This window comes from Homalodisca vitripennis, chromosome 3 (genome assembly GCF_021130785.1).
Source record: "Homalodisca vitripennis isolate AUS2020 chromosome 3, UT_GWSS_2.1, whole genome shotgun sequence".
NCBI lineage: Eukaryota > Metazoa > Arthropoda > Insecta > Hemiptera > Cicadellidae > Homalodisca > Homalodisca vitripennis.
In genome coordinates this window covers 203,553,241-203,565,699 of record NC_060209.1, presented here as the reverse complement: position 1 = coordinate 203,565,699, position 12,459 = coordinate 203,553,241, and positions in this window count along the sequence as shown.

The following is a 12,459-nucleotide window of genomic DNA, read 5'->3' as shown; positions in this document are numbered from 1 at the left end:
TTAGATAGCCCTAACATTTGCAAACTAGAGAATTTGATGTCGTGTGTGACTGCACAATATCTGTAGAACAAAACTTGAAATTTTTGCATCAATGTTGATTTTTGTTATAGGCAACATCGAGTTCACTGAAGGTTCATGTTATCAAGTAAAACTTTTTAAATAGGTCTGTTTCGTAGAAGATCAGATTGGGTAAAACAAACTGAGTATAGTTATATGTCATTGTAACATGGGGACGTAGAAAACCATATAATTATTAATTCTCCTATCATGCCTTATTTTACTCCGAAAACAAACTCGGAACAAACCCTTGCTTGAACGGACATATCTTACTCCCATCGGCAGCAGAGAAGAGATGTTAGATGCCGAGTGGATGCTTGTGTATACCGCCAGTCCATAGGCTGCACAAAACAATATAAGACTTGAATATGAAACAAAATAATGAGGTTTTAAATTTTATTCGCCAGAGTAACGTTTCAATTATTGTGTTTCCCCCATGAAATTCGCTTCAGGGGATACAACAGATTTTAATCTATTATCATATTTTTTCACGAAGAATTATTCTGGTTTTCCGTGCTTCACTGTTCACATTTTATCAAGACGTTGAAATTCATATATGCTACTTCATTTTTTGGTTTATATTCAACATGTTACAATTAACTTGATAGCTATTCAGCGTTTAAAAAATTTAATTTTCCATAACAATGTAATTACATTTTTTTTTTTATTTAAATAATTAAAATATACTAGAATTTTGATTTCTTCTTTTGATTCAATTCTTTTAGAAACAATGTATTTTTTTAGTGCATTATAGCTAATAAAAAACTTTTTAAAACTAAGTATGCTGATTATAAGCATTTTTACTTATTTCGGTAAACATAAACAATGTATAATGAACTGGGTTAAAACCCATAATTTAATTAGACCTGCTTTAATTAAGAGACTCATATTAAAATTCGCAAAAACAATACTACAATAAACGGGAGAGTTGACATAAACATATCAGCTATCAGTTGATACCCAATTACGGTAATCCTGCCGCTAACACATTGGGTTGACAGACATAACCAGCTCGTCTGTGTAGCACTAATCCCAATCTCTGGCGTGTGATCGGACATGCAGCTGTTTATATTGCTATCACTACACACCGCGTCTCGTCGTCCAGCACAGTTGAGTTGAGAGACATAACAGCCCGTCTGTGTAGCACTAATCCCAATCTCTGGCGTGGTGATCGACATGCAACTGTTTATATTGCTATCACTACACACCGCGTCTCGTCGTCCGGCACAGTTGAGTTGAGAGACATAACAGCCCGTCTGTGTAGCACTAATCCCAATCTCTGGCGTGTGATCGACATGCAACTGTTTTATATTGTCATCACTACACACCGCGTCTCGTCGTCCAGCACAGTTGAGTTGACAGACATAAAAGCCCGTCTGTGTAGCACTAATCCCAATCTCTGGGCGTGTGATCGACATGCAACTGTTTATATTGCCATCACTACATCACACCGCGTCTCGTCGTCGTCCAGCACTGGTTGCGTTGACAGACATAACAGCCCGTCTGTGTAGCACTAATCCCAATCTCTGGCGTTTGATCGACATGCAACTGTTTATATTTCCATCCACTACACACCGCGTCTCGTCGTCCAGCACAGTTGCGTTGACAGACATAACAGGCCCGTCTGTGTAGCACTAATCCCAATCTCTGGCGTGTGATCGACATGCCCGCTGTTTATATTGCCATCACTACACACCGCGTCTCGTCTTCCAGCACCAGTTGCGGTTGGACAGACATAACAGCCCGTCTGTGTAGCACTAATCCCAATCTCTGGCGTTTTGTTCTGTGATCGACATGCAACTGTTTATATTGCCATCACTACCACACCGCGTCTCGTCGTCCAGCACAGTTTGCGTTGACAGACATAACAGCCCGTCTGTGTAGCACTAATCCCAATCTCTGGCGTGTGATCGACATGCAACTGTTTATATTGCCATCACTACACACCGCGTCTCGTCGTCCAGCACAGTTGCGTTGACAGACATAACAGCCCGTTCTGTGTAGCACTAATCCCAATCTCTGGCGTGGTGATCGACATGCAACTGTTTATATTGCCATCACTACACGCCGCGTCTTCGTCGTCCAGCACAGTTGAGTTGACAGACATAACAGCTCGTCTGTGTAGCACTAATCCCAATCTCTGGCGTGTGATCGACATACAACTGTTTATATTGTCATCACTAAACACCGCGTCTCGTCGTCCAGCACAGTTTGAGTTGACAGCCATAACAACCCGTCTGTGTAGCACTAAATCCCAATCTCTGGCGTGTGATCGACATGCAACTGTTTTATATTGCCATCACTACACACCGCGTCTCGTCGTCCAGCACAGTTGCGTTGACAGACATAACAGCCCGTTCTGTGTAGCACTAATCCCAATCTCTGGCGTGTGATCGACATGCAACTGTTTATATTGCCATCACTACACACCGCGTCTCGTCGTCCAGCACAGTTGAGTTGACAGAACATAACAAACCGTCTGTGTAGCACTAATCCCAATCTTCTGGCGTGTGTGATCGACATGCAGCTGTTTATATTGCCATCACTACACACGCCGCGTTCTCGTCGTCCAGCACAGTTGCGTTGACAGACATAACAGCCCGTCTGTGTAGCACTAATCCCAATCTCTGGCGTGTGATCGACATGCAACTGTTTATTATTGTCAATCACTACACACCGCGTCTCGTCGTCCAGCACAGTTGAGTTGACAGACATAACAAGCCCGTCTGTGTAGCACTAATCCCAATCTCTGGCGTGTGATCGACATGCAACTGTTTATATTGTCATCACTACACGCCGCGTTCTCGTCGTCCAGCACAGTTTGAGTTGAACAGACATAACAACCCGTTCTGTGTAGCACTAATCCCAATCTCTGGCGTGTGGATCGACATTGCAACTGTTTATATTGTCATCACTACACGCCGCGTCTCGTCGTCCAGCACAGTTGAGTTGACAGACATAACAACCCGTCTGTGTAGCACTAATCCCCAATCTCTGGCGTGTGATCGACATACAACTGTTTATATTGTCATCACTACACACCGCGTCTCGTCGTCCAGCACAGTTGAGTTGACAGGACATAACAACCCGTCTGTGTAGCACTAATCCCAATCTCTGGCGTGTGATCGACATGCAACTGTTTATATTGCCATCACTACACACCGCGTCTCGTCGTCCAGCACAGTTGAGTTGACAGACATAACAACCCGTCTGTGTAGCACTAATCCCAATCTCTGGCGTGTGATCGACATGCAACTGTTTATATTGTCATCACTACACACCGCGTCTCGTCGTCCAGCACAGTTGAGTTGACAGACATAACAACCCGTCTGTGTGTAGCACTAATCCCAATCTTGGCGTGTGATCGACATAAAAATGGGGGGTGGGGGGGGGGGGGGGTGGGGGGGGGGGGGGGTGGGGGGGGGGGGGGGTGGGGGGGGGGGGGGGTGGGGGGGGGGGGGGGTGGGGGGGGGGGGGGAAGTTAGGTTATGACAAATTTGTTCATGTTGATTGTGATGTATTATTGACAAACGTTTTGACGTTTTCTCTTTTGCCTATAGGTCGGCTTTAATTATTAATCATAAAGCCTCATTATACACTAGTTCTTCATACACATTCGTTGATTAACTTAGCTGTTTTATATTGTAATTTGGCGTTATTTTAATTCTTTATCATAGAGTAAAGGCTATAAAACATAAAGTGAAAAGTCCATGTTAAAACTGCAACAAATAAAAACCATATAAACAAACTGCGAGTCCTGCAGAATATTATGAATTTTTATTATTCGTGACAGGTGCAAGGAACTCTCAAATAGAGATGTTACCAGGACTACCAAAATCACATAAGTGACTCCTTACCTAACAACGTTAAATACTTCTGGAGCTATGACCCTACTTTAAAAGTGAAACCAAGATTACCCACAAGAATGTCTTAATAGTTAGATGGTATGCGATGATCAGGAAAAGAGTGAAATGTTTGACCGAAACTTCAGTTTAGTTTTCTATCTGCATTCAGGGAAAACCCCAGACTTCAGCTTTGATAGTACTAATAACTTTGTCTTCAGTGTATTCTTAGCTCAGGAAGTGGAAATAAAGATTATGTCTCTTGATGACGGCAAGAGATGTGGATCTGACAATATTCCACTAGGGGTACTGAAATACTATCAAAGAGTACTCTCCCATCAGTGTGGAAGAAAGGAGTGGTAAAGATATTTTTGAAAAATAAGGACAAGGATCCCAGTGAGGTGAAATCATACAGGACCAGTGACACTGCTTTCAGTTTTGGGAAAGTTAGGCGAAATGTTGATTGTAACAAGAATGAGAAGATGGTTTAGTGAAGAAGACTTATTAAGTGATAGGCAGTTCGGATTTAGGGAGGGAAGAGGAAAAGTGGATGCGTTGATGATAGCGAAGAGGGATGTGGAGTAGACCGTAGAGAAATATGTGCTGGCCGTTCCCCTGGACATAGCGGGAGCATTCGACTCGGCATGGTGGCCAGAAATCTTAAGGGTACTAAGGATGTGGAATTGCTCGAGGAGTTTGTATTGCCTAATTAGAGATTACTTCCAAGTTAGAGATGTGTTACTCAGGGTAGGAAATTGAGAGGCAGGGAAGAGGATGACTCGAGGGTGCCCACAGGGATCAGTTGTGGGACCACTCCTGTGGAATGTTACGTTCGACAGCCTACTGAGATTGGATCTAGGGGAAAGAGTAACAATCACTGCATATCCTGACGACGCATTGCTGATAGTCAGAGGACAGAGTACACAACAGTTGGTTGATAGGGGTAGCAGGGCCGTAGAAAATGTAATAGAATGGGGACAACAAAGGAAGCTGAAGTTTTCAAAATCAAAGACAGTGACAGTGATGTTGAAAGGAAAGGTGGTAAGACCAACTAGGCTGTTAGTGGAAGGAGAATATATACGTTGCAAAAAGGAAATGAAGTGCTTAGGAGTGGTAGTAGGACAGAGGATGAGTTTAGAGAAACATATGGAGGAGGTGTGCGATAAAATGAAAGGAGTCTACGCCAAACTGGCAGGACAGACAAGAGCCAATAGAGGTATGACAGGGAAGCACCTTATGATGCTATACAAAGGTTGCGTGGAGCCGGCAATGTTGTACGGATGTGAGTTCTGGAGGAAAAATGTCCGAAACATTGCACTGAAGAGGAAACTGCTGAGCATTCAAAGAAGAGTTCTACTGAAGGTAGCAAATGCATACAACACGGTATCGCATGACGCAATCAGAGTGCTGGCAGAAGTGGCACCGATTGACCTGCAAATAGAACCCACCCCCTCACAGCCATAAATATGGCAATCCAATACTGCCACAATAATGACCTTGTCCTCAATGAAAAGAAAACAAAACAACTAGTACTAGGAAGAAACAGAGAAGTTGTCACACGAATACCAGAACTTGATGAAGTTAGCTCCACCAAATACCTTGGAGTTACAATTGACGAAGACTTATCGTGGACACAACACATCAACTTACTCTGCAAGAAAACTTAGCACAGGACTGTATGTGCTGAGAAGAGTGAGAAGTATAAGTGACACCACAACTACCAAGACTGCATACTATGCACTCTTTGAGTCACACATACGCTATGGAATAGCTGTATGGGGAGGAACAACTAACACTAACCTACAACGTGTCTTCCTAAAACAAAAAAGAGCAATCAGAATTCTAGGGAACCTTCAACCAAGAGAAACATGCAGAGACACTTTCAAGAGCCTGAGGATCCTCACAGTCATAAGCATCTACATTCTAGAAGTTGTGACTTATATACACACCAAGGCGCCAAACGCGGCAAGAAATGGAGCACAGATCCACCACCATAACACCAGGCACGCAACCAACTACTGCCTTCCTGTGCATCATCTTAGTAGGACTGAGAAGAAACCCAGCTACACTGGCGCCAAAATGTGGAACTCTCTACCAGAAGACCTTAAGAAGACAGAAGTACAAAAGTTTCCACGCCGCCTGAAGAGTTGGCTTCAGGACCGACCCTTCTACAGCCTAGCAGAGTTCTATAACTGGAAACAACATTTCAACTAGCACTAACTTGAAATTATTTTACCACTTTGATAGAGCATTTTAACACAAACTTTGACATGTCCATTTTTAACTCCAACTTGTTTCATTTTGTATCATCAATGTTAACTTTAGATTTTTTCATTCTATTTCATATGTACATTTTTCTCTGTAGAAGTTTCATATGCAGCCAGATTGTATTCATTTAACACTGCTTTATTTTTAATGTTTAACAGTTTTAACATTTGTGTCAAGTAATAATCACTGATCATGTAACATTACATGTTTTATAATATGTTAATTAATGTTCTACACTGTAATAGTTAGTAACTTTGTATTTGACGCCATTACTAATCTTAACGATTATGTAAATAAAGAAATTTTGAATCTTTGAATCTTTGAACCTCTCTCCCTCTCCCCCCTGTTACAGTTCGTAAAAATGTTATCAATAAAACTTTTAGATACACTCATATCTCTTATGGGAACAGTAATACAGCCAATAAAATCGGACCCGTACAAAACGTCTAGATATTGTTGTGACCGCGGTTTTGCAATTCAGTGCATACGGTCCATGTGCCTATTATTACACTTTTATTAATTGAATAAATAAATTAGCTCAAGGTCACAGTCAGAGGATGAATTACGATATACCACGAGTAAACACAGACGTTCGTTACCTGTAGTTAAGTTTGCCTTAATACTTGTGATCCCATGCAAAGTTTACCTTAATACTTGTGGCCCCATGCAATCTGACTTCCTCATGCGTAACAATGAAACACTCTCGTACATAGACAATCACACCATCATTTGATTTCTGCTTACTTTATTAACTATGACACCAACAATCACACCACATTCATCCATCCAAGTTTCCGTACATTATAACATCAATATTTTCTCACAAATTCTATTCAAAATAGTTAAAAATTCATCTATATGCTTATTATAGCTGCTGATGTTTACATGCAAGACATAAATTACCACTGGACTGATTGACGCCTTTACACAATCGAAACTGATTTATGTTTCCATATATCAAAATACTAACATTCCTATACTCCGCTGTCTTTTAAAAATTCCATTACAATAGTTTAAGAATTAATTATACAAACACTAAAACAGAGGAAAAATAAAGAGACAAAGAGACCTAAACTGTTATTACAGTGAATAAGATGCCTTTCCCACCACAACAGAGAAATACTACCAGATATCCCGATAGTTGTTATTGCTTTTATGTAAGGATTACTAACTCTGATTTTAGAATCAAACTTTAGATTATTATTTTGTATCTATTTTATTTTGTAGGTATAACTAGAAATAAAGAAATGCTCATTTAAAATCGAGGCCTATTTTACACTAAGCTTTCTTTCTAACTTTTCCATACTCGGTTATCTTAATAACATAAAATGTAAACTCAAATATTACTTTCCAATATTAGGACTGCCAAGATACGGTAATCGTGCAGTACAAACAATGGTTCTGGGTTACAGAAATTATCATCCAAATTAAATAATGTACACTAAAACATTATTTATGACTAAATATTACGCTAGATTACTACATTTTGTAAAATAGATCTCAATAAAATATTTTATTTTCTGAAAGCTTACTCACCAAACGATTATGTTTATACAAAAGTGGACAAAATAAAAGGTGATTTTATGCGATTCAAATCAATAAAAAAAGTAGTTATATTGTATCCTTACAAGATTATAACTTAAAAACAAGATTATCAAATCAAATATCCTTTATTTTCAAACAGACATATAACATGCATTGGATTTCGTCATAAATATTATAAAAATACAAGTACAGTTTACATCTATACATACAGACTATTTACCAATATATTCACTGAAGGTGTAGAAACATTTTTCTATTAAAAAAGCCTTCAGTGTTCTCTTAAAGACCATTACATCATTTACATTCTTTAGGTCCACAGAAAGAGAATTATAAAAAATTACGGCATTATAAAAACAGTGATGTTTGAAAAAAGAGGTTGCATGGGGGGGGATATTTAATTTGTTGCTATTTCTGAGGTAGTGTCCGGACTGTGGAATTAGTGACTCGAAAATGCCCTGGTTTCGCTTAAAAATACCAATGTGTGGTAAATATATATACTTGGAAAAGTAAGCAGATTAAACTTCTTAAAATGTGATTTGCAGGATTCTGATTGACGGATGCCAGCAATAGCTCTCACCGCTTTTTTCTGCAAAAGAAATACATGTTTTGTTCTGCAATTTTCAAAACCCCAAATCTCAACAGCGTATGAAAGATAAGGGATAAACCAATGCAAAATATGAAGTCAGAAGCACATCGGTTCCCGTGAAAGATGAAAGTCTACGAAGAACAAAAATACCAGCACAGACTTTACGTGCAACATGATTTACATGAAAGGAGAAGCTAAGATTCTTATCAACAATTAGGCCTAAAAACTTGACCATCTGCTCAGAACAAACCTCTGCATCGCCAACCCAAACACTCAAAGAGTCATTGCGTCTTGACGAAATCGAAAAGTCCAGCAATGTAGTTTTATCAGCATTCACGGCCAAACCATTACTCTGAAACCACTGGACTATTGAAGTACACTGAACAAACGTATTCATCTCCATATTGAAACGGCAAGACTCATCAAATACAAGTGATGTGTCGTCAGCAAACAAACACAACAAGCCCCTCGAAACACAACTGCTGAGGTCATTCACATACAAAATAAAGAGGAAGGGTCCTAGTATGGAACCCTGTGGCACACCCGTCTTGACAATCTGCTCGTCAGAAAAGCATCTTTTCCTAGTATTTACGTCAACGTATGGAAGTTCCACAACTTGTCTACGCTGACTCAAGAAAGATGACAGCCATTGATTTGCCAAGCCACGCACACCCACTCTGTCAAGCTTTTGCAAAAGAAGTTCATGCGAAACCATGTCAAATGCTTTTCTTAAATCAAAAAAGATACAAGCAGAAAACTTTCCCTCATCAAGAGCTTTAACAACATTATCCAAGAGAGTAAACATTGCCTTCACAGTTGAGCCTCCCTTGACAAAACCAAACTGTTTGTCAAACAAAACGTTATTACTCTCCAGGAAAGCCAACCTTATCAAAACTGCCTTCTCAAACACCTTAGAAAATGACGATCCGATCGAAATAGGCCTGAAATTATCAAGTTCCTCAACCAGTCCCCTTTTATGCAATGGCTTCACTATAGACAACTTTAAAATGTCAGGAAACACGCCATTTTCAAACGAAAAATTTATCAAATGGGCAAGTGGCCTAACAAAATACTCCGTACATGATTTAAGAAGCTTCGATGATATATTGTCGAAGCCAGAAGAAGCCTTTTCTTTTATAGATCTGATGATGTCAGATACTTCCACTTCAGAAACAGGTGAAAAGAAAAATGAAGACACCCTTGCACTTGATTGTTGTTGAAGAAGAGACAACGATGTGGAAGATGAACTTGCATTCAACACATTAATGAAGAAATCATTGAACAAGTTGGAAACGTCTTTCGGGTCCCTAACAATGACTCCATTACTATCCTTGATGGTTGAAGGGATATCTGCTGAAACTCTTGCCTTACCTCTATGCTCGTTCACTATGTCCCACACAGTCTTAACTTTATTTGAGGAAGTCTGCAGTAAATGTTTAACTTTAGATGACTTAGCTTCCCTTACACTAGCCCTAAATTGCCTCTTCAAAGAAAGGTAGTGTTTTCTTCTCTCATTAGAAGAACTCAGGTCTTTAGTTTTATAATACCAATGCACAACCAAATCACGTAGCTCAATTTGCTCCTGGGTTAAACACTTTGGCATTTGGAGAACGCCCACGAATCCAAACTCTTTTCTCAGGAAAAGCCTGAATGAAATAAAACTCTATAGAGGACATAAACAAGCTCATTTTATCATCCATTGTTCTAGCCGCATGAACATCTTGCCAGGTTTCCCCACCCAGACCGGGAGTTTTTAAATTCCCTCGTAAATAAAGTTACTTTATTACTTAAAAGTCTTTTCTGTGCCGACTGTCGACCAACGGACCGAGGAGACCGGGGACACTATCGTGAGATGCCATCATGGATAAAAGCTTAGCTACTTTTATGTCAGGAACAGAGAGATTAACATTAAAATCACCCACAACAACAGTTCTAACTGCTGGATTTGTGATATTGTGAAGGCAATCGGATAAACATTCATAAAACATCTCATGTTCTTGCACTGACGCTGAAAAAGGTTTCGGCTTATAAGCGGTAACAACAAGAAGAGGAAACTGTCTGAACTGAAAGATCGCTGCCGCAAGCTCACACCTACCATCCTGACAAAATCGGGAGACTTCTAAAACATTGTGTTTTATTGAAGATTTACTAAAGATACAAACACCTCCCTTTTGGTAAATTGTCCTACAGAAAGCTGTAACACCAGTGTAACCATGCAGTGACAAAACCTCAAACTCGAAATCTCTCAGGTGGTGTTCAGATAAACAAACTATGTCTACATTCTCGGCGTCAATAAAAAGTTGAAAATTATCAATCTTGTTACTGATGCCCCGAGCATTTTGGTGCAGAATCTTCACAGTATTAGGCGGGCTATCCAGATGTCCAGGATCTGCCACTGCAGAGTCTCCGGGGGGATGTGCTACCCTACAACTGCCGGCAGCACGTCTGTGTCGTTTCCCGACTGGTCAATATTCAAAGAGCACAGATTTGAATCATTTAGTTGAGCCAAATGAGAAGCACTGGGAAGCACATTATTTTGCTCATGTAATAATCGAGGACTGGAAAGTGCTACGCTCACATCAGCAGATGACTGAAGACCAAGGCACAGATTTGAATCGGATGGCGATTGAATACTGGGGCACACATCATTAGTCTCCGCTGATACATGAAAGTTGGGACACACACTTGACACATTAGACATTGCTTCATGGTTCTCAGTGCTTCATTGGCCTGGCGAGGTGGCGAACGCATGGCCCGGCTGTCGCTTCGGCGGGAGTCGCAATAGCCCAAACCCCTTTTCCCATAAGGAATTGGGGCTGTATTTTACAACAAACAAGCAGCAAAAATCTTCGATATTGATATTACTATGGCAGGTACAAACGAAAAGGATAAACTACCCCAGGAGGGTAGGTCCCTCGGGACTGAATCCCTCCCTTCAGCTACGGCTGGAGGCCGCTCCATGGATTCTGGGGGAGCAAACCTGCGCGGAGTGATGTTGAAGGAGGAGATAGGAGAAAATAAGAAATAGAGAGGAGAAGGAAGGAGGAGGAGAAAAGAAGAGCGGAACTGGAAAGAAAGAGGAAAGAAGAAATGGAGAAAGAAAAATACGAAAGAGAATTGTTAGAACAACAGAAAAGAAGGAAAAGTCTGGCAAGATCGCCCATTCTACCAGCACAGATAGAAAGGTCGCAAGTGGCTGAAAGAATGGAAGGTGTTGAGCAGAGCACCATAGCAAGCGAAGAAGGAGAAGGAAATGAAGGAGAAGATGAAGGAGAGTCGGAGATTGAGAAAGAGAGAAGATCTCCGAGTGAGGCGGAGAAAAGGGAAATTGAAAGAAGAGCGAGAGAGAGAAGAAGATTAAAGGAAGTGGAGGAAGGATTGACTCAGACAGAGTCGGAAACGGCTGAATCGGATAAAGAATCTAGTAGGAAAAGGAAAAGAAGAGAGGGTTTGGACAGCCCGATAGAAGGAGGAGAAAGTGAGGATAATTTGGTAGCAGTTGAAGAGACACTAGAGACAATTGAGAGATGGTTTAGAGCTACCAGAATTAAGTCAAAAGGCATAAGTATGGCCGTGGAAACTAAATTACTTGGCTATCTGAGAGTAATAAAGAACAGTGTGGACAAAGAAAAAAATGGAGAGAGAAAGAATTAAAGGAAGAATGGAAGGAAGAGAAGAGGTGATGAAAATGATAAGAGAAGTGAGTTTGGAGAGGAGGATCGAAAAGATGGATGAAGGAAGTATGGTGGGAGAAACTGATGTTGAAATAGAAGGGAGAAGAAAGACGTATGCTGGAAAGCTGAAAGAAGGGCTTAAGATACCGAAAGTGAGTGGTGTAAAGAAAGTAGTTAATGAAGCACGGATTGTATTAATAAGAAAAAGATGGAGCAGAAAGTGAAGCTGTTAAGGAGGATGTAAAGAAAGCAGTTGACCCTAGAAAATTGGGTCTAAGAGTAAAGAGAGTAGGTAAGGTGAGAAATGGAATCATGGTGGAAGTTGAAAGCGAAAAAGATACAGAGATGTTGATGATTAATGAAAATCTTAAAAGTAAAGGGCTAAAGGTGGAAGAGCCTAAGAGGAAACTACCGAATTTGATGATTTATGATGTTGAACAAGGACTGAAAGAAGAAGAAATTGTGGAAACCATATATAAGAGCAATA